Consider the following 22,585-nt stretch of genomic DNA (forward strand, 5'->3'; position numbering starts at 1 on the left):
TTACATCACTTTCACACCGACCTCATGTATTGTTAATCACAAAACCAGGACTGGATTTTTCATTTTCCAAGAATCAGGCTATAATAAATCCAACACCAAAACAATGAGCAATATATCTTACATTTGGCAGTATTTCCTAATTTCATGTTAAAAAGAAAGAATAAAAAATAATAATAATAATCAAGTAAACCTTACATACATAAGGGTATTTAAAAAAACCTTTATTGACATGAAAAGAAAAATACAAATGGCCAATTAATTAATTTGTAAATGTTCAATCATACAGTAAATTTTAAAATCCAACCAAAAACAATAATGAGAAGTCATTTAGCTAGAATGGCCAATATAATAAAAATATTTAACTGGCAACCTTTCTTTTAGGCAAATCAGCAATGTTTCCTCATACCCACCACAGTGTGGCACGCTCCCACCTGTATCATCTATCGTCAACCCCCAGGGATTCTCAAGAGGGATATAAAGACCACTGTGCTAACAAAATAATCAAAAATGTACACAGGAATTTACTTACTTTGCCACGATGTCTTCCATAGAGACAAAGGAGAAACCACATGAGGCGTGAGGCACTGAGGTTCTGCCTTAAAATGGTTGACCGAACACACTTGTTTACCTTTCCTCCCACACTAAAACCCACTGAAATAAGCAATAAGAAATATGAAAATAAACCCAGAGCAGCCATGGGAATCCAGGAGGTGCTCCCAGCAGATATACCTGTAAGGAATTCAAGGAGCTATGAAACAAGTTAAGATAAAATGTATGGTAAAACCCAACAGAGCTGAAGAACCCACAACTTCATGTAAGCATATAAGAGGATCTCCCTAAAAGGATAAATTTTTCCAGCAGAACTCTGGAATGATAATGAAATTATAAATAAAAGGGATGAGAAAAGAAAACAGACAGTAATAAGCCACATAACTGAAGAGCTGTGAAAGACCTTTACTAGTGCCTCTTACCCTACTCTCTTCTGCAGAACTAATGCCAACAGTGGCCCAGACCTGGCTCTCTAAAGTGACAGTTCAAATTTTTAAAAAAAGAGTCGTCAATAATGCTGAGGCCAGAAAAGTAGAGCAAAGTGCCAATTAACTGTAGCTTCCATGAGGAATGAGGAGTCCCACCACTGGAAGGCAAGCGACCCACACACTCTATGGGAAAATAGCGCGTTCCCGGCAAAGGAGATAGCAAAAACACCAAGTTTAGAAACAAATTTCTGGCAACTCTACATGCTGCAGCATAGAGTTTGAGGCAGACAGGGACAGGATGTGGGGCTGGAGAGGTAGGTAGGCAGAGAACGTTATCCAGGAGGGCCTGATGGGCCATATAAGGGAGTCAGACTTTCTCCTGACCTTCTATTTCTCCTATTAGCAAGGGAACACCATTGTAGCCTTTCAAGCAGGTCTGTGATATGATCGAAATCACATTTTAAACCATACTGACAACTGTAGATAATATATTTGAGTTGGACAAGACCTAACTATCTACACCTTGCATGCCTGGATGGATGGTGGAAACATTAACAAAGACTTTTTTTTTAATTAAGAAGAAGGTACAAGTTGAGGAAAAGGATGATGGATGCACTTCATATTAGACACTCTGTGTGTAAGGTAATTGTGAGGTATTCGGGTGTAGATTCCCAGCAGGTTATTAAGAATGCAACTGAAGCTCACTGGGAATACTCTGGGAAGAATTTAGAAATTTAGAAAAACATCTGCATATAAGTGGAACTGTAACTGGATAATTTACAGAGACAATGACCTATAACAGTTGGCCAAGAAGTCAAACCCAGGTAACAACAGTGCATAAAGAGCAAGTGAATCAAGAAAAGCACACAGAGGATGCAGGGAAAGAAATGTAAGAGGAGGACATGGAGAACAAGGATGGAGATAGTGATTAACAGTGTCAGGTGCAACAAAAATGTCAAGTAATATTGGGACTAAATGAGTCCACTAGTTTAGCACATGAGAAGTCACAAGCAATCTTAGCAAAAACAGTTTAAGCAGTAATGGGAGTGGGAAACCAGATAGCAATAGTTTAGATACTTTAAGTAGTTCAAGAAGTGAATGACAAATGGATAGAGTAAGCATAGACCACTCTTTCAGAAAGTTTAGGTGAGAAAGGAAGAAGGTTAGGTAGGTAGGACAGGAGTAGACCTGTGGGTTCAGAGAAGGTTTTGTATGATGAAAAATTTAGGAAAAAGATAATAGGAAGAGAAACAAAGGAGTCAAAAGTGAGGCTTGGAGCCCTGGTGGTGCAGTATTTAAGAGCTCAGCTGCTAACCAAAAGATCAGCAGTTCGAATCCATTAGCCACTCCTTAGAAACCCTATGTGGCAGTTCTACTCTGTCCTGTTCCCTCCTGTCTTCTTGTCCTTGCCCCCTGGGCTGATGTGCCCCTTTAGTCTCTCGTTTTGTTTTATGGGCCTGTCTAATCTTTGGCTGGAGGGTGAACCGAAAGAGTGACTTCAGTACTGAGCTAACAGGGTGTCCAGGGGCCATACTCTCGGGGTTTCTCCAGTCTCTCAAATTCAGTTTTAATGAAGAATTAAAATATACTGGTTTGACACAATTACAGTCAAAATCCCACTTGGGAAAAAAAATCCCCCAACTTGGCAAATTGATTCTGATGTTTACCTTGAAGAGGAAGCAGGTGAGAATAGTAAACAAGAGCATGAAAGGAAAAAAAAGATCTTTTTATTATCAGAAAAAAATCATCAAGGAGAAACGAAGACCTGCTAGGCTTCTGTTTCTTGGTCAGGCAGCCTCAGCCCCATCTGCCATCATGGGAATGCCCCTGCAGCAGCTCTCCCAAGTGGAGTAAATCACCCTGTGAGGGCACCCTTTCCCCTTCCCAAATCAGTTTTAGCAGTAAGAAGTGGCTAAACAATCAGTAGGAACTTTGAAGGAGCCCTGGTGGTGCAGTGGTTAAGAGCTTGGTTCCTAACCAAATTGTTGGCAGTTCAAATCCACCAGCCACTCCTTGGAAACCCTATGGGGCAGGTCTACTCTGTCCTGTAGGGTCACTTATGAGCCGGAATCGACTCCATGGCAACGGGCTTGGTTTCTGGTTAAGGACGAAACAAGGTTTCTCAAACTTGGCACTACTGACATTTTGAATCAGGTAATTCTTTATTGTGGAGAGCTTTACTGTGCATTATAGAATGCTTTTTTTTATTTTTTAGCAGCATTCCTGGCCTCTACTCCATAGATGCCAGTAGCACCTACTTCAGTTGTGACAACCAAAACTGTCAATAGACGTTGCCAAATTCTCCTGGGAGTCAAAATTGTGCTTGGTTGAGAATCCCTGGGATACAGGGTGGGGAGAAAGAGGGAATCACAAATGGAAAAAGACTGCAAATGCAGCAGCAGTGAAGCTGAAGGACCCAGGGAAGGGACTGGCCTCTAACAGGAGCAGAAGTATCTCATCCTCTGAGATAGGAGGAAAAAGCAGCTCCGGGGGAAAGGGACTGATAAATTGTTGCTAAGTCAGAAGCTGAAGGAAATCAGCCAGAAGGCTTCGATGTCCTCAGTGGATTGGAGACAAGGTCATGTGCTGACTATGAGTGGTGATTTAGTGGCAGGTTTGAGAAGAGTGGCTAGGGTTTATAACAACTGACAGGGAATGGCAACTGAACAGAGATTGGCAGTTTCTTTGTGATATGTCTAGGTGTGGACTTGTTTTTATTTATTCTGCTTTTATTTGGTATATACAACCAGTCTGAGGACTCATGGTGTCTTCAGCTCTGGAAAGAAATCTTAGCCACTACCTTTTACAATATTGATTGTCCTCCATTCTCCATTTCTGGAATCATTATTTAGATGTATGTTGGTCTTTTCCTTGTATCCTCCATGTTGCTTAGATTTTATTTTTCATTTCTACCTCTTTTGGTAGATCTACCTCTTTTGGTAGATCTATCTTACAAATCACTAATTTTCTCTTTATCTGTGTCTAGTCTATTGGTTAATCCATTTATTGAGGGTTTTCATTAAAACAATGACCATATTTTTACATTTTACTATGTCTTGATTTTAAAATCTGCTTTTTAATTTTCATAATGTCATTTTCTTGTCTTTTTTTTTAACATTTCAAACATTGTTATTAGGTGCTGTCCAGTCAGTTCCAACTTACAGCGACCCTATATGCAACAGAACAAAACACTGCTCAGTCCTGCATTACACTAATGATTGTTATACGTCAGCCCACTGTTGCGGCCACTTGTCAATCCATCTCATCAAGGGTCTTCCTCTTTTTTGCTGACCCTTTACTTTATCAAGCATGATGTCCTTCTCCAGGGACTGGGCCCTCCTGATAACGTGTCCAAAGTATGTGGGACAAAGTCTCGCCATTCTCCCTTCTAAGGAGCATTCTGGCTATACTTCTTCCAAGACAGATTTGTTCGTTCTTTTGGCAGTCCACAGTACGTCCAATATTCTTCACCAACACCGTAATTCAAAGGCGTCAATTACTCTTCAGTCTTCTCCTTTGTTGTCCAGCTTTCGCATGTATACAAGGCGATTGAAAACACCATGACTTGGGTCGGGTGTACCTTAGTCTTTAAAGTGACATCTTTGCTTTTTAACACTTTAAAGAGGTCTTTTGCAGCAGATTTGCCCAATGTAATACAACCTTTGATTTCTTGACTGCTGCCTCCATGGGTATTGACTGTGGATCCAAGTAGAATTCCTTGACAACTTCAATCTCTTCTCCATTTATCATGATGCTGCTTATTGGTCCAGTTATGAGGATTTTTGTTTTCTTTATGTTAAGGTATAATCCATACTGAAGGCTGTGGTCTTTGATCTTCATCAGAAAGTGCTTCAAGTCCTCTTCAGTTTCAGCAAGCAAGGTTGTGTCATCTGCATATTGCAGGTTGCTAAAGAGTCTTCCTCCAATCCTGCTGCCCTGTTCTTCACGGAGTCCAGCTTCTCAGATTATTTGCTCAGCATACAGACTGAATAAGTATGGTGGAAGGATACAACCCTGAATAAATACAGTTATGTTTGTTTTATTAGCTACAGTTTTTGAGGAAAGAAATCTCCCATTGGTCTTTCCTTCCTTCAAGTTTTTGTTTCTTTGTGTGGTCTGCAACATTTGAAAATTTGGAAATTGTTTGCCTGTGCCTGGGTTGTAGGATGCTCCTTGGGTGGCTTTGCGTTTGTCTTTGATGGGAGCCTTTGGGTTTCCGGCTTCTGGAGCAGATCGATTGTGTGTACCAAATAAAAGCAGAATAAATAAAAACAAATCCACACCTAGACATGTGACAAGGAAACTGCAGAACATCAAAAACAATGAAAAAAATCTTAAAGGTAGCCCAAGAGAAAAGATAATTACCTACAGAGAAATTAAAACTGAGCTGACTATAGACTTCTCATTAACAACAAGACTTGCCAAAACACAAGAGAATAGCATTATCAAAGTGCTGAGGGAAAATCATCATCAACCTACAAATTCTGTATCCAGTTCAATAATTACTCAAGAGAAAAAGTGAAATAAATACACTCCTGACATACCAGGACCAAGGAAGTTTACTATTACCAGGCCCTTGCTGAAAGAACTACTAAAGAACATTCTTTCTAAAGAAGGAAACTGAACCCAGAATGAAGAAATGGGATGAATGAGGAATGGTGAGCAAAGAAATTTGAAAAACGTGTTGATGACAAAATATTGATTTTTATAGGTTTAAGGTAGCTTAAAAGGAGCCTTGGTGGCGCAACGGTTAAGTGCTCAGCTGCTAACTGAAAGGTTGGCTGTTCGAAAAATCTGGTGATCTGCTTTTGGAACAAAGACCTGGTGATCTGCTTCAGTGAAGATTAAAACCAAAACCAAACCCAGTACCATCGAGTCGATTCCAACTCATAGCAACCCTATAGGACAGAGTAGAACTGCCCCATAGAGTTTCCAAGGAGCACCTGGCGGATTTGAACTGCCAACCCTTTGGTTAGCAGCTGTAGCACTTAACCATTGTACCACCAGGGTTTCCTCAGTGAAGATCAAAAAACCCGAAAATGCTCTGGGGTACTTCTAACTCTGTCACATGGGGTTGCTGTGAATCAGAATCTACCCCAGGGCACCTAACAACAACAACAGAAGTGGCTTAAACAAGGCAAAACTAAAGCATAGATAACATTAACATGGAAGAGGGGGTGGGGGTTTAGAGGTAAACCAGTCTAAAATCTTTTTCTCATTCAGGAAGATTGGAATAATAATTAAGTTTAGGATTAGTTAAACATGAATGTTAACAATTTAAGGGTAACCAAACTTCTGGCTCCCACCCCAGAATAAGAGAACTGGAAGGAACATAGCTGCTCCCCTTACAACAAAAAAGAACTGGACTAATTTCAAATAACAAATCACAGTACAACCAACTGGCTCAAAAATCTAAGGAGAAACAGTGCCCGCAGGGAGAGAGGAGACAGCCATGAGCTCACCTGACGTAGGCTGCCACTGGACACCAATAAGGGGGATTCAGTTAGAAAGGTTGACGAACTGGTGAAAAGCCGGATGTGCTTGCTGAAAGAACAGTGTAAAAACACTGGGGGGGGGTCGCAGAAACTGGGGAATCCCCAACTTTCAGCAAGATCTTCTTCCACCAACCCCACAGACACTCACGAAAAGAAAAGAGCCTGGAGGAATGCCCATTGTGATGCAAACATGGGTGAAAGGAACAGCAGCTATGTCACCAGGGCCAGAAACTCCACCCAGATCTTTCTCTCCCCTCTCCACTATGGAAGAAAAACCTTATTCTGTGGGAGATAAAACAATAAGCACTTCTACCCTTAAGGCACTAGTGAAAACACAACTGTAGCTGGGGAAAGCTGGACCCCCTACTCTGGTAGAGAGAGGCAGGATTACACAGGGAGCCCACTACAACCGCCAGAGGAAGGGCAAGACCCAGGAAATAGACACATGCCTAAAAATGAGGCTTAATCAGAACCACCATGGAAACCACTCACCATCTCCAAGCTAACAAATTTCCAAAACAAGTAACAGCAGAATACTGGGAGAGGGACAGGCAAAGAACAGGAGCACAGTTGAAAGGGAAGACCAGAAACTCAGAATGGAACAGATATTGTTCCTGTAAACTAACTCCCACTCCCACTCCAACTCAGCCCAACTCCTAACTAGATTAACTCAAATCCCTGCAATAAAGGACTGGCAGAAGGAAAGATGCACCTATTTCCAGACATAAGAATTACTTACCTTAATCTCTACTCTTTACCAAGTCAGACTTGCAACAAAAAATTACAAGGGATAAGAAAAGGCAAAGAAAGAAACAATGCTCACAAAAGACAAAGCACTCAAGCACTCATTAAGGACCAGATACAGAATCAAACAGATGTTGGGAATATCTATAATGAAGTTTAAAATAACTCTAAGTAATATGTTAAGGGCTCTAAACCAAAAGGAGTACAGCATGCAAAATGAGATGGGTAATTTCAGCAGAGAGAAACTATAAGAAAGACCAAAACAAAAGTGCTAAGAATGAAAAATACAGTTAAGAGAGATGAAGGCCTTCAATGGGCTCATCAGTAGACTCAATTCAGGAAAGAATCAGTGAGCTTTAAGATAGGTTAAAGAAAATTACCCCAACTGAAAAATGAAGAGAAAACAGAATGGGAGCTAAAAAGAAAAAAAAAAAAAAAAAAAACAGGACATTCAAGAGCTGTGAACAACATCAAATGTTCTAACATACTAGTACTGTAACTGGAATCACAGAAAGAGAACAGGCCAGAAGAAATACTTGAAGAGACAATGACTGAAAAATTAATCAATTCCAAAATTAACGTAAGGCATCAAACCACAAATTGCAGATAATCAGAGAATATAAATATAAATTACCTCCCACCCCCAAATTTGCTGCTCATCATCACTCAGTATCTACAATATTTGTTACTAAATTCCATAAGCTCTGCAATTGCCGCTCCTTAAAAAACAAACTTCTCTGTCACCATGATCACCACATCACTCATTCAACTACACATGACTGTCACCTCATGATGCTCACTTCTGTATACAAATTTCACTCTGTGTAACTGACTGCTGAAACCTTGGTCACAAACCTGTATCCTAGCTGCAAGAGAGCCTGGAGATATGAGTTTGCTGGGAAAATGGGACCCAAAATATGAGATATTACCAAAATGTAGAGAGGGTATTTAAGACAATGAGCAATCCAAAATGGTCAAAGTCTACTCTGCTACAGCATGCTTAAAAAAACTTCAATCTAACTAACCACAATTGTCCAGTGGATTCTTTGTTAAAGTCATTGCCACCCCTAGAGAGACTTTTCCTAAGGCAAATATTCTATCTCAATGTGGTAACACATTTAAAACCAGCTTCCCAATCTGAGGGACATATGCAGTAAACTGGAAGTGTATGAAGCCACATGATAAATAAGCAACATCTTCCCAGAATATTGATTCTGCTGAATGTAATGTACAATGCAGATACACACAAATACACAAACTGACCAGTCATAATGAACACACAAGTTCATTATGGAATAGAACACAGCATTTCAATGAATTTATGCAATAAATCATGAAAAGACTCAGAGAAGTATCACTCTTGAAGTTGTCAATTTTGGTCTCCCCTTTATCTGCCATAATGTAAATGTTGGTAGACAAGTTTCAGGAGTCCTACAGGGAGCCACTAGCACCTACTCATACACAAATGTGCATCCGATTATCACGCAGTTATGTCCTAGGCCACAGCCATGGTGGTGCAGTGGTTAAGAGCTCAGCTGCTAACCTAAAGGTCGGCAGTTCAAATCCACCAGCTGCTCCTTGCAAACACTATGGGGCAGTTCTACCCTGTCCTACAGGGTCACTGTAAGTTGGAATCGAGTCGATGGCAACACATTTGGTGTTTTTTGTTTGTTTGTTTTTTGGTTTATGTCCTAGACAGGTGACTAAACAAAACAATTATGTCTATAGAGTAATCAGGAAAGAAGATCCACGAAGTAGGATCCTGATACAGAAGAGAAGCCACTGAACAAGGAAGAAGGCACCAACATGAGGAGATGGAGGAAAAAAGGGGTACCTTTCATAAGAGAGGAAATCCTGTAGCGTAGTGATTAAGAGCTATGGCTGCTAACCAAAAGGTCAGCAGTTCGAATCCACCAGGCACTTCTTGGAAACCATATGGGGCAGGTCTACTCTGTCCTATAGGGTTGCTATGAGTCGGAATCGACTCGACAGCAATGGGTTTGGTTTGGTTTAATGGGTTTTAATAAGAGAACTAGTTACTGGGCATTTCCTATATGCCAGGCAATGTGCTAGGTGCTAAGGGTATAAAGTCAATATTTCATGCCTCCACAGAGCTTACACATGGGGTCACCCTAAGTGGGAACTGACTTGACAGCAACTAACGACAACACCACAGAGCTTACAATAGCAAATCTATACCATCTGCTTACCCACTTTTCCCAAGGCCCACCACTATTTAGCCACCACTCATCTGTCAGTTTGCAGCACTGTGGTGGCTTGCACGTTGCTATGATGCTGAAAGCTACGCAACCAGTATTCCAAATATTAGCAGGGTCACCCAGGGTGGACAGGTTTCAGTGGAGCTTCCAGACTAAGACAGACTAGGAAGAAAGACCTGCAGATCTATCTCTAAAAATTAGCCAATGAAAACCTTATGGATCACAACGGAACATTGTCCAACTTGCTTGCTTTGGACACGTCATCAAGAGGGATCAACTGTTGGAGGAGAACATCATGTTTGGTGAAGTAGAGGGCCAGAGAGGGTGAGGGAGGCCCTTGGTGAGATGGACCTGCACAGTAGCAGCAACGATGAACTCAAACATGCCAGCAATCAGGAGGATGACGCAGGACCTGGCAACGTTTCATTCTCTTGTACTCAACAGCAGCTATCTACCTATCTATCTCTACCCCTATTTAACCTCCTGGCTTTAGTATTTCCTTCATTTATTCTCAGGTAAAGGTTAAAACGGACAGAAAAAAAAAACAAAAGATGGCCATAAAGAAAGAAAACCAAGATCCTGGGCTGTATACAAACTGGACTAAACCAGAAGTTTCCTGAATACAACCAAGTACTTCAAGGGACAAAGTAGCAGGGGCGGGGGGCCTGGGGACCATGGTTTCAGGGACATTTAGGTCAACTGGCATAACAATGTGTATTAAGAAAATGTTCTGCATCCCACTTTGGTGAGTGGTGTCTGGGATCTTAAAAGCTAGCAAGTGGCCATCTAAGATGCATCAATTGGTCCCAACACACCTGGAGCAATGGAGAATGAACACCACCAAAGACACAAGGAAAATATGAGCCCAAGAGACAGAAAAGGCCACATAAACCAGAGACTCCATCAGCTTGAGACCAGAAGAACTAGATGGTACCCCGCTACCACCAATGACCACCCTGACAGGGAATAGAACAGAGAGCTCCAGACAGAGCAGGAGAAAAGTGGAACGCAGAACTCAAATTCTAGTGAAAAGATCAGACTTAATGGTCTGACTGAGACTGGAAGGAACCCGGGAGACATGGCACCCAGACTCTCTGTTAGCCCAAAACTAAAACCATTTCCGAAGCCAACTCTTCAGACAAAGATTAGACTGGACTATAAGACATTAAATGATACTTGTGAAGAGTGTGCTTCTTAGCTTAAGTAGATAAAAAATACGTGATACTAAATGGGCAGCTCCTGTCCAGAGGCGAGATGAGAAGGCAGAAAGGGACAGAAGCTGGTTGAATGGACACTGGAAATACAGGGTGGAAAGGAGTGTGCTGTCATATTACACGGAGAGCAACTGGGGTAAATAACAATGTGTGTATACATTTTTGTATGAGAAACTAACTTGAACTGTAAACTTCCACTTAAATCCCAATTAAAACAAAAAAAAAGACGCTAAGCTGTAGCTAGGGTAAAAGTATCAAAGCAAGGCATGCAATGTACAAATTCAAGTCATTTCTCGTAATTCTCCCAACTTTATATGCCCATTCTTCTATCCATGCCTCTGAATACGCCCTGTGCCTGAAACACCCCGTTCCCTCCACCTGACATCCTGGCGTCCTATTAACACTCTTCACAAACACTCAGAAATCATTTCCTTTTCCAGTCCTTTCTGATCTGTGTCAAGTGCACCTCCTCAGGCCTAGAGTACAGCACCCAGTGTTTCTCTCTGAAAGTGTGTATCGCCCTGTACTTTCGTAATTGTTTTTTTCCTCTTCTGCTGGTTATACACTCTATAACGGCAGAACACCCCAGTTTGTCTTTGTATTCCATTGCCTGCTATGACGCAGACACCCTTCTACTTGCTTGAATAACACAGCCTCTAAGATAACCCAAACCATTACCCTATCACCGGGTCAGCCAAAGACAGGCAATTATGGACTTCCCTTACCAGTCCTGCACATAGGGCAGTAGCTCTGGATGCTAGAGAAACCACTAGCACAAAAGCATTCGTTTCAAACATTAAAATCTGAAATGACACAACCCTTTTAAAATAAATGCCCTGGGACACATACAAAGTGAGAAAGTAATGACACAAACCAGGGTCATCCCTTGGTTTCCACAAGGGATTGGTTCCAGTACACCCCACTCCCGCTGCCTCCCCTCCTCCCCCGTGGATACCCAAATCCACAGATCCATAAGTCCTTTATGTAAATGGCGCAGTATTTGCACATAACCTATGCACATCTTTCCATATACTTTAAATCATCTCTAGATTACTTATAATACCTAATACAATGTAAACGGTATGCAAATAGTTGTTTCATCACAATTGATGACTTTCTCTGGAAGGCAGCCTTTCTCTTCTAAGAGTTTCTTGAGCTCTTCTGGGAAAGTTGATGCTGCCTGGGTATCAGCAGATGTGAATTCTCCTCACTCTGAAGTTCTGGAGGCTGTAGCGCTGTATACAGCTAGCCAGCTGTCCCTTTCTAGCCTGAAGCTCCCTCCTGCTCTCCTCCACCCCCTCTCACTTAGCCTTTCAGGGATTGCTCTGACCACTCAATTGCTTTTCAGGAGCCATTTTTTTACACAAACAAAGGGTGCACACAACACGGAGTGAAGGAACAAGACACAAGGGGAACGATGCTGAAACAAAGAGTGCTGGAGAGAGATTGAGGGTCTGTGAAATGGCGGGAGGCTACATTAGGGTCTGCCTACATATCGCTTCATTCGCGTGGATTCAGCGTACTGCTCAGCCCATGGCAAATTCAACTTTTGCTTTTTGGAAACTTTTTTTTTTTTAATAATTTTTATTGTGCTTTAACTGAAAGTTTACAAATCAAGTCAGTCTCTCACACAAAAACCCACGAACACCTTGCTACACACTCCCAATTACGCTCCCCCTAATGAGACAGCCTGCTCTCTCCCTCCACTCTCTCTTTTCATGTCCTTTTCATCAGCTTCTAACCCCCTCCACCCTCTCATCTCCCCTCCAGGCAGGAGATGCCAACATAGTCTCAAGTGTCCACCTGATCCAAGAAGCTCACTCCTCACCAGCATCCCTCTCCAACCCATTGTCCAGTCCAATCCATGTCTGAAGAGTTGGCTTCGGGAATGGTTCCTGTCCTGGGCCAACAGAGGGTCTGGGGGCCATGACCACCGGGGTCCTTCTAGTCTCAGTCAGACCATTAAGTCTGGTCGTAAGAGAATTTGGGGTCTGCATCCCACTGCTCTCCTGCTCCCTCAGGGGTTCTCTGTTGTGTTCCCTGTCAGGGCAGTCATCGGTTGTAGCTGGGCACCATCTAGTTCTTCTGGTCTCAGGATGATGTAGTCTCTGGTTCAGGTGGCCCTTTCTGTCTCTTGGGCTCGTAACTGACTTGTGTCCTTGGTGTTCTTCATTCTCCTTTGATCCAGGTGGGTTGAGACCAATTGATGCATCGTAGACGGCTGCTTGCTAGCGTTTAAGACCCCAGACACCACTCTTCAAAGTGGGATGCAGAATGTTTTCTTAATAGATTTTATTATGCCAATTGACTTAGATGTCCCCTGAAACCATGGTCCCCAGACCCCTGCCCCTGCTACGCTGGCCTTCAAAGCATTCAGTTTATTCAGGAAACTTCTTTGCTTTTGGTTTAGTCCAATTGTGCTGACCTCCCCTGTACTGTGTGTTGTCTTTCCCTTCACCTAAAGCAGTTCTTATCTACTATCTAATTAGTGAATACCCCTCTCCCACCCTCCCTCCCTCCCCCATCTCGTAACCACAAAAGAATGTTTTCTTCTCAGTTTAAACTATTTCTCAAGTTCTTATAATAGTGGTCTTATACAATATTTGTCCTTTTGCCTCTGACTAATTTCGCTCAGCATAATGCCTTACAGGTTCCTCCATGTTATGAAATGTTTCACAGATTCCTCACTGTTCTTTATCGATGTGTAGTATTCCATTGCGTGAATATACCATAATTTATTTATCCATTCATCCGTTGATGGGCACCTTGGTTGCTTCCATCTTTTTGCTATTGTAAACAGTGCTGCAATAACCATGGGTGGGCATATATCTGTTCGTGTAAAGGCTCTTATTTCTCCAGGATATAGTCCAAGGAGTGGGATTGCTGGATCGTATGGTAGCTCTATTTCTAGCTTTTTAAGGAAGCGCCAAATCGATTTCCCAAGTGGTTGTACCATTTGACATTCCCACCAGCAGTGTAGAAGTTGGAACCTTTTTTTTTTTCCTGAATATTTTTGATCCACAGTTGGTTGAATCCGAAGATGCAGAACCTGCAGATACGGAGGGTCGACTTGCACTGCAAATGCTTCAAGCTACCACCAGCAGACACAGAAATGATTAAGGCAATAGGGAAATACAGAGCAGGTGTAGAATGGTTCACTAAAGCCCAAGAACTTATGTCAAAAGTAAGCTCAATGAAAGGCTGTAGCAAAACGTAGATTACAAAGAAAATGTCTAAAGAAGGAGGTGATGCAGTGGTTATTCTGGGGGGGGGGAAGGAGCGCAAAGAGTTAAGTTTCAATATTGAATCGAGCTAAAATTGTTAAGAAAAACATTTTTAATTCAATTATAAATACAAATGACATTCCTATATAAATTAGCAGAATGGTGAAGGACTGCAAAAAAAAAAAAAAAAAGAGCCATTAGAAAATTAAAGATGATTTCTACAAAAGCAACAAAAAGGGTACCTACCATGGATGACAATCAAAGAAGTGGCTGCAAAAATTTTAATGAGATGAGGGAAGAATATTTTACTTTGCAGAGATTATAATCTTTCTGGTAAATTATCAAAGCCCCATTGAGCTATAACGCTTGTTTTTGTGGCATTTCATGTCACACTCCTGCTGAAAACCTTCAATGGCTTCCCAGGAGACAGGACAAGTTCAAAAAGCCAGCAGATGGCCTGGCCCCTGCCTACTTCTCCTGCTTCATCGCCTGCTGCTCCTCTATTTTCCAGCCACTTAAGATTTCTTTCAGTTCTTTAGAAGGTTCAGTTTTTCAAAACCCTCTCTCTCTCTCTTTCTCTCCCCCGCCATCCCCCTCTCACACCTTGCCTCAGGGCAGGTGCACATATAGTTGCTTCCACCTTTAAAACTTACTGCCCCAACTAGACTATCTTCTTCTCATCCTTCAGGTGTCTGCTTACACATCACTTCCTTGGGGTGGCCCTCTTATGCCCTCCCCCAAGGACAGCCTGTACCTCTCTGCCTCCATCTCGAGACTGTAAACTCTCTGAGGGCAGGGACTACCTCCATTTTACTTGTCACTCTATCCAGCCTCTGGCACAGTCTGGTACACAGTATACACACACACTCAATAAATATTTGCTAAATGAACGAAGGGCAGATCCTAAAGGTGCGGAACAGGTTATTTTAGGAAAAAAAGAAAACTGATAAAGTTAAGAAGCACCAATTTGCACAAAATTAGCTTTCGTCTACCTCAACTATTTTTTAAAAATTAATGATGAAAATTAAACTTTTTCTTTTCTTCTGCTTTGCTAATCATAGATTTTAGTGGTAACATTACCAATAATAATTTCGATAATTATAACCAATTAAAGTCCCACAAGAGGATGTCAAACGAGGGTGGGGGGGGTGTGTCTGGGTGTGTGGATAAATTCTAGGATGTGTCACACCTGAACCAGCTCTGTAAGCTCCAAAGGATTCTATTCATCAGGAAACTAGTTTCTACTCTTGACCAATGTCCGTGTAACTGGGCAAATCCAAGTCAGTAAGTCGTTCTTGAATTATTACTCATCACCATTTTTTTATTTGCCATTATCTTCCTCATGTGAGAGTGTGTGTGTGTGTGCATGTGCGTGTACGTAATTTGACCAATATAAAAGCATATCACACTGCCAAGAACCTCATCTTTAGGCATAATATAAAAACTATGTTGAGAGTCTATCTAAAATTATAACTTAACTAAAAGAACTTAAGGCAGTCTTTTTAAAAACAAAAGCATAATGTATTCATCCCACATGTTTTGTTAATCTCTATTACCAAAGTTGTTCTTACTATCAAAATCATTTTTTCCCCATCAGCAGAAAAAGTTACATTGTCAGAAAGCACTTCTTATGTCACTATTTGATATTAGACATCTTTCTTAGGAAGGATTACAAACTAACAGAATCATACAGCCAAAGCTGTTACACAGTTTAAAAGCAAAGAAAAAACACTAAGATAAACTTATTTCTAACCAGTTATGAGTAAATTTACAGTAAACTATTAATGTCAGACCAGTGCTGTGTATTTGTTATTAAAAATCCAGACACGATCTAGCACACGAAAAGTTATTGATTTACCTGCCTGGCACTTGTAAGGGTCACTTTCCATAGAAAAATGTTCATCTAGAAGCAATGAAAGATAGATACAGTTCCCAAAACACTTTACTTCCAACCAAACCATTCCAAATGTATACCCCAAAATAAGAAATAATGCTCGTAAGTTATCCTACCAGCGGTGTCCATCTATGTACAAGCAGCACCCTGAGCAAAGTAGAAGACCACAGAGAGAGGTGGAGGTTGACCTGTGCTGTACAACCCTACCTCCTCTGAGTTTCCAAGTTGACTTTACTCCCCAGCTCAGCGTAAAGGGCAACCAGGAAGAAAATGATGCAGACAGGGAAAAGCAGCTACAGTACCCTGCATGTTAACTTGCTTCTAAATCTCAGGACGATCCAGGCTAAAGCAGAAACTGGACAATGTCTGAATACCTGAACTGATGAAGCATGCTCTATGGCATGCATAGCAGACATGAATTTCTCAAGGGCGATTAGCGCTCCAACAAGAAAACCAATTATTTTACCCATGGTCTTAAACCTTAAAGTATTTTTTTTTTTTGCACAATAATTATATTATTATTTTGATTTCTTTTTCCTGCGTTTCCAACCTATCACTAAGAACATTGTACTTTATTTGCTGGTTTAAAAACACCAAAACAAACTCAAATCCTCAAGGATAAGGTAATTTATACCATTTGCAGTCCTGAATTTTATATTGTGCTATGCATGTTTAGAAACCCTGGCGGCGTAGTGGTTAAGTGCTATAGCTGCTAACCAAAGGGTCAGCAGTTCGAATCCGCCAGGCGCTCCTTGGAAACTCTATGGGGCAGTTCTACTCTGTCCTACAGGGTCACTATGATTTGGAATCGACTCGACAGCACTGGGTTTGGTTTTTGGTTTTGCTATGCATGTTTGGACAAAAATGTCTGAAAATACAAAAAGTACTAACAATAATGTGTGTAAGAAGATACATTTTGGAAAGATATAAGGATTAAAATCTATGTGATTTCATGCATCAGTGTCTAATGACAAAGGGATCTAAGGAGAAGCAAATAATAAGGTAAAAAAATGCACGCTGACTGTAAATGGGCAGGAGGGATCAGTTTAAGGTGATGGAAATGTTCGAAAATGGGTAGTAGTGATGGTTACACAACGGCAAAACGACCAAAAATCAACTGGTACGCTTAAAATGGGCGGGTTTTATGGTATGTAAATTACACCTCAATAAAGTTGTTAAAAATGCATACTGAAAACCCGTACTCTTTAAAGAAATCACCTAAAATCTCTGTTTAAGACCCAACTGCGTAGAGCAACTGTCCTACTCTAACACACCGTCCTTTTCCTCCCTAACGTGAACCTAACTGTTCCTTTGGGCTAGGCAACTATTTAGCTATCTTAATGATAAAAAGGTCTTGCTTAAAACAATAATAATCCCAAGGGGCTTTAAGTAGCAAAAAATTCCATTCTTGGAGTAGAAACATTTTTATCAGAGTCCAACCTCTACATATTAAGAAACGACAATAACATATCTCTGTAGACTTCACCTCCAGATTTTATTCCACTTTAGTCATTATAATTACAGCAGAGATACCCATCTGAAAGTTGCAATGGCTGCCATTTTACTTCAAGAGTGCATCTAAAGCACAAAACTGAATTCAAGGACTATCTTCGTAGTCTTTATTTTTGTTGGTAGGTGCCGCTGAGTCAGTTCCAACTCATGGTGACCCTATGTACAACAGAACGACACACTGCCCAGTCCTGCACCATTCTCACAATTGTCGTTATGCTTGAGCCCATTGTTATAGCCACTGTGTCAATCCATCTCGTTGAGGGTCTTCCTCTTTTTCGCTGACCCTCTCCTTTACCAAGCACGATGTCCTTCTCCAGGGACTGATCCCTCCTGGTAACATGTCCAAAGTATGTGAGATGTAGCTTCGCCATCCTCGCTTATTAGTGTAGCAAATTTAATCAAAGTCAGTCAAAAGTTCTAATGGAACATGCAGAAACATGAAATACCAAGTGGTTAACTAGAAACAGATATCCATTTTGGGCATAAATGATTACGTACAACCTTCATTTATGAAAAAGCAAAACTAATGACCCTCCTAGAAAAGTCTACACTTCCTGCTGTCCTATCCAGCAGTCCTTAACCTCCATCTGCCCACACTTGAGTCCAGCCTCCCCCGTGATTAAAGGTAAGGCAGCCTTGCCAATGCAGCCCTGTGAACTCCAAGAGACCTGTTTATACCTCCAGAACCACCCCAAGGCAAGAAGCTCAAAATATGTTTGGGGAAATCAGGTTCCTAAAGAGAAGCTGAAAGCATGGTTCTGAAGAGCACAGGTTCGTTCAGGTCAGACTGGTTTGGACTGAAATTTGGCCTCTGCATACTAGCTGGGTAAACTGGACAAATTATTTGATCTCTCTGAGCCCATTTAATCATGTGTATACGTGAAATTCAAAAATACCTACCTCATAGCGATGATGTGAGAATACACACACACACACAAATATTTATGTAAATAAACCATTTATCACAGTATCTGGCATTCAGTAAGGCTCAATAAAGAGAATATTATAATTTAATTATTATAAAGACTGCCCAAAAGAGAGAGGAAACTCAAAATTTGACCGGGATTAGAACTACCTCATACACAAATGCTTCTAAGGAAAGAGTTTAATGCAAAGTGTTGACAATTGATTTTAAAAACCTGAATGGACCTGGTAGGTCCTTTTTAACCTGATCCATGATTTTCTGTTAATTCCCAAATCTGAACTGTCTAAATGTTATCAGGCTCTTCAGGCTGAAGGTCCTCACCCTCAGTTTTCCTACCCACTGAGAAAACTGGACCAAAATTCATATCTCAGTAATAAGAAATGTACAAACTCCAATGAGAAATGAGGCCAGATCTTGGAGTAATTCAGACATTCAGGAACCACTGTACATAAAGGAAACATTCTAAAAACTATCAAAAATTAAAATCCAAAAACAAAAATTGTGTATCACCAATAAAAGATTTCTAATGTTGAGGTTAAGATTGAGAAAGCAAACTGGAAAAGCCTCCCAACCAGAAATTTTACATGTAGTCTTTTAACTGCATGATTTTCGTAAGTTGAAATATTTGCTCCAACTGACACCATCATTTGATGATAAAGAACCTTTGGGATTCTATCTCCTCTATCAATGAATTTAATGTCGCCAAATTAATTGATCCTGCCAAAAAATAAAATTTTAGAATCAAAAATTACCAAATTCTGAGTAAACAGCCTTTTCTACTTAGAAGTCAACTTTACACTTCAACCTTTGCTATTCTTGTATCGAGGTTGAGGGTTAGCTAAAGGATTTCCCCTCACACTTTGGATCTATGCACGTGGATTCACTTGTTCTTAAGTGCCTCTTGTTATTAGACATCAATTTATTAAATGAAAAAGTCATATCACTAATATAGCATACCTCCTTATATCTAGAAGAAATAAAAGAGATAACTACCAAAGCTCTCAAAATGGAAGGGGAAAGGTGAAATTTTAACAGGTATGCTGAAGAAAAACAGATATGCTATAGAAAACTTATTTTCTCTGCTGACTTTACAAATCTCCTAGAGCTAATTTCTCAAAGCTGAATTTTTCCATTGCAAAGTAGAACGTAAATCATAATGAAAGGTTAACTTTCGGCAACAGAAGCCACTGTCATTTCCAACAATGCAACTATTGTTGAAAGAGAGCCTCACATAGATTCTTGAACACAGTGGTGAAACAAGGCTGGGGGGGGGCGGAAACACACTTAAAGGAATTCTTCCACTGCTGAATTTCAGCCTATAATGTAACAATACTGTACCTTCACAGTAGAAATACCGTGCCAGATCTGGTTCTCGTTACAGGAGGCTGCCTGAACCCCATGCAACATATGTGGGAGAATATTCATCTGATTCGCAATCAGTCGACCTCCTGTTACTCATCTATGTGAGGTGGCCCTGCAATCTCTTTCCATGGAAGCCTTTCCTTTTAAAACCCCAGGGAATACTGTAGATGCCACCTTCTGATTTAAGTAACTCCAAGAAAATTACAAGGAAAATAATGGCAGATTTAGTCCAGGGAACTTGCATAAAAGAAAAATCTGAAACCTGTGATAAAGAGGTAAAAAAAGAAAATCCCACCGCAAGCTCCCAAAATCATGCACAAATTACAAGATTCAGCATGGAAAAAAAGCAATGCTCTCCGGAGAATGACAGTTCTAATTTTTTTTTTTAATATATCGATATCTGTTTTAAAGATGTAGACTTAGGAAATGTGCTAAAGAAAGTTGGAATACTAAGCTATATATATATATAATACATATATGTATGTGGCAAGTTAATCTTTGCATTGATTATGTTAAAAAGACAAAGACAATTCAGAAAAATCTGATACCCTCTCTAATTGCGGACTTTCCAACTACTCTTAAATAGTAGACTATTTAACTTTATTTAGTATGCCTCTTTTGGAGGTCTATTCTTTAATACAGTCAAACTGAATTTTTTTTCTTCCTAATTAGGTTTTCTTGTACTTGTGAACTGCTCAGCATAGACTGTGCTGGAAGCTTTAGTTCTCCAGATCTCTGTTCTGGCTCCTTCCCCTCTCACTTCATTCCCCCCCCCGCCCCCCCGCCCCCCCGCCCCCCCGCCAAAAAAAAAAAGATTTCCTTCCCAAATGTTCCATTTTCTTCTCTGCATTTGTCAACAGAAACACCCACTGGTGGTGTCAAACTGGTAATACTGCTGCAGGCTTCCTTACTCTGTTCCAGTGTCAACGCCAAAAATGCTCAAATCTAAAATAGTACTTTAATAACAAAATGAAAAAGGTTTGCTAGGTACTCAACTATCATATTCTCAAAAGGGGGCACACTTTTAAAAAAATGTTATTATTAATGAACCCTAATTGGGTTGCTAAATAAGGTTATACCACCCCCTTTCAACACTAAAGACACAGGGACAAGTAAGCATAGTTTCTCACATCTTATGAATAAAATATTTTCAAACACTTAAATTAAAAAACAAATTTGCATCTAAACGTCATTGACACATAATTGATAATTCCGAATAGTCTCGGTAAAGGTGCCTTTTTTGTAACCCTACTGCACGAAAGGAACAAGCTGAAAATGTTCCTGCAGATGCTACCGAAAATGATAATCCTATTCTATACATATTTATGTCTCTCGCTTCAGTCAAATGCTCTCAAATTAATTTGTGTAATCTTTTACATTACCTACATAACCATTACGCTCAAACAAACCTCATTCAGATGCACGGAAAGAAATTATTCTGTGTCAACAATACTTCCTAAAATCAGCTTAAATTTCAGTTAATTAAAATAGATTGTGTTAACAGCATACTCATCTGCAAGTATTTAAATAAGACAGCATCCATCGAGTCTCACCGTAGACAGAGATACTAAGGTCAGGCTCTTCTTATCCAGGCACCTGTGCTTTAACACTCAAGTGAAGCGAAAAACAAAACCCTCAAGGACAACCTGCCTGTACACTGAAATATGTTCAGGTTATTTTCTCCCCCAACGTGGGCACAAAACGTGTCAATGCAAGAAGGACCTGTTTATTCTGGGAGGTGGTTCCAAAGCCCAGGATTTCATTTCTATGAAAGTCCAAAGGCTAGCAAGATCTGAAAGGGGGCCAATTTCTGCTTCTCCCCACTAAGTCGGTCGTGAACTTCACAGCAACGCGTGAAACTTGTTCGGGGAAGGCTGGAGGAGCCGCGGGGCCAGCGGCAGGGTCGCTCGCCCACCGCGCGGGCAGCCAAGGTCAGCGGGGCCGGAGCAGCGGCTCGCAGACCCCTGCAGGACCCGGGCGCCCACGAACCTTGGGCAGGGCCCCCGGCCCATGGGTCCCTCCTCGGCGCCGGTGGGAAGGGGCTTCCCTCGCCGCAAGCCCGGGGGAGCCCGCGCCGCGGGGGCGACAGGGCGGGGACGCCGCAGGCTAGACCTCCGCCCGTCCGCACATCTTCCGCTCGCCCCACACCCAAATCTAGCCCCGGCCCCTCTCCGCGGAAGAGCCCTCCCCGCGGCGCACGGGAGGTGAGGTGGAGCCGCTCCGGGCTGGGGTGTCCTCGCCGCGTCGCCCCGTCCTGGGGAAACAGGCGCCGCCGTCGCCGCCACCGCCCCCTCTCGCGACCGTCCGGGGGATCGGATGGGTCTCCTCCCTCGGGAGAAGCTGGGTGGGCGTGGGGCCGTACGAGGGCAAGGAGACTTAGCGGACGGGTGGCGGCGAGACTACTTACCAGCCCTGTCCCCCACCTCCAGCCGCGAACCCCTCAGCTCCTGAGGCCGCCGTCGCCGCTTTACCTTCCCCAGCAGCAGCGACAACTAATCGAAACCTTCGGCCCCGCCCTCCGGGGGGGGTGCGAACGCGCAGCCTAATTTGCTAACTGCCCCGCCCCAACCGAGCCGTGCAGACCAATGGAGAGGTGTCTCAGGCCCCGCCAGGTCCCGCCTCCGTGCCCGCCCACTACTGGTAAGAGCCAATGTGGAGAGAGCGCTCGTCCTCGGACTCGGGCTTGCGCGCCTTGCCCGCGCCGCGCGTGCTCAGGTCTCCGGAGCCTGTGATTGTGGGTTCGTTCTCGGCTGCGCGCGGACACGCGCGCGGCACTCCTCGCGTGCCAGGCTTGGTTGCCCCGCCAGGCCCTAGCAACCTGGGCGGGGAGGCTGGGCGAGGCGGGGCCCGAGCCCAGAGCTGACGGGGAGGGGCGGCGGGGGGAAGATCGTGACTGGGAAAGGGGCGGCTGCGTGGGTGGGGGGGCGAGGGGGCCCCGGAATCCGCCGTCACTGCAGAGAAAAGGGGGAATCCTGCCTGCAGCGCAGCTATCCTGGCCTCCCTCTGGAGGGACACGTGC

The 22,585-nt window shown here is 42.2% G+C and overlaps 1 protein-coding gene across 4 annotated transcripts in view; it reads right to left on the reverse strand.

Annotated features, from left to right (window-relative positions):
• CDKL5 (cyclin dependent kinase like 5) overlaps positions 1-22,062 on the reverse strand; it is a 274,427-nt gene extending 252,365 nt beyond the window's left edge. For all 4 annotated transcript variants that reach the window (XM_049873455.1, XM_049873454.1, XM_049873457.1 and 1 more), the window contains exon 1: positions 21,974-22,062. The gene's annotated coding sequence lies outside the window, so the exon portion shown is untranslated. The remainder of the gene's footprint in view (positions 1-21,973) is intronic.
• Positions 22,063-22,585: the final 523 nt, after the last annotated feature.

This window comes from Elephas maximus, chromosome X (assembly GCF_024166365.1).
Source record: "Elephas maximus indicus isolate mEleMax1 chromosome X, mEleMax1 primary haplotype, whole genome shotgun sequence".
Classification (NCBI taxonomy): domain Eukaryota; kingdom Metazoa; phylum Chordata; class Mammalia; order Proboscidea; family Elephantidae; genus Elephas; species Elephas maximus.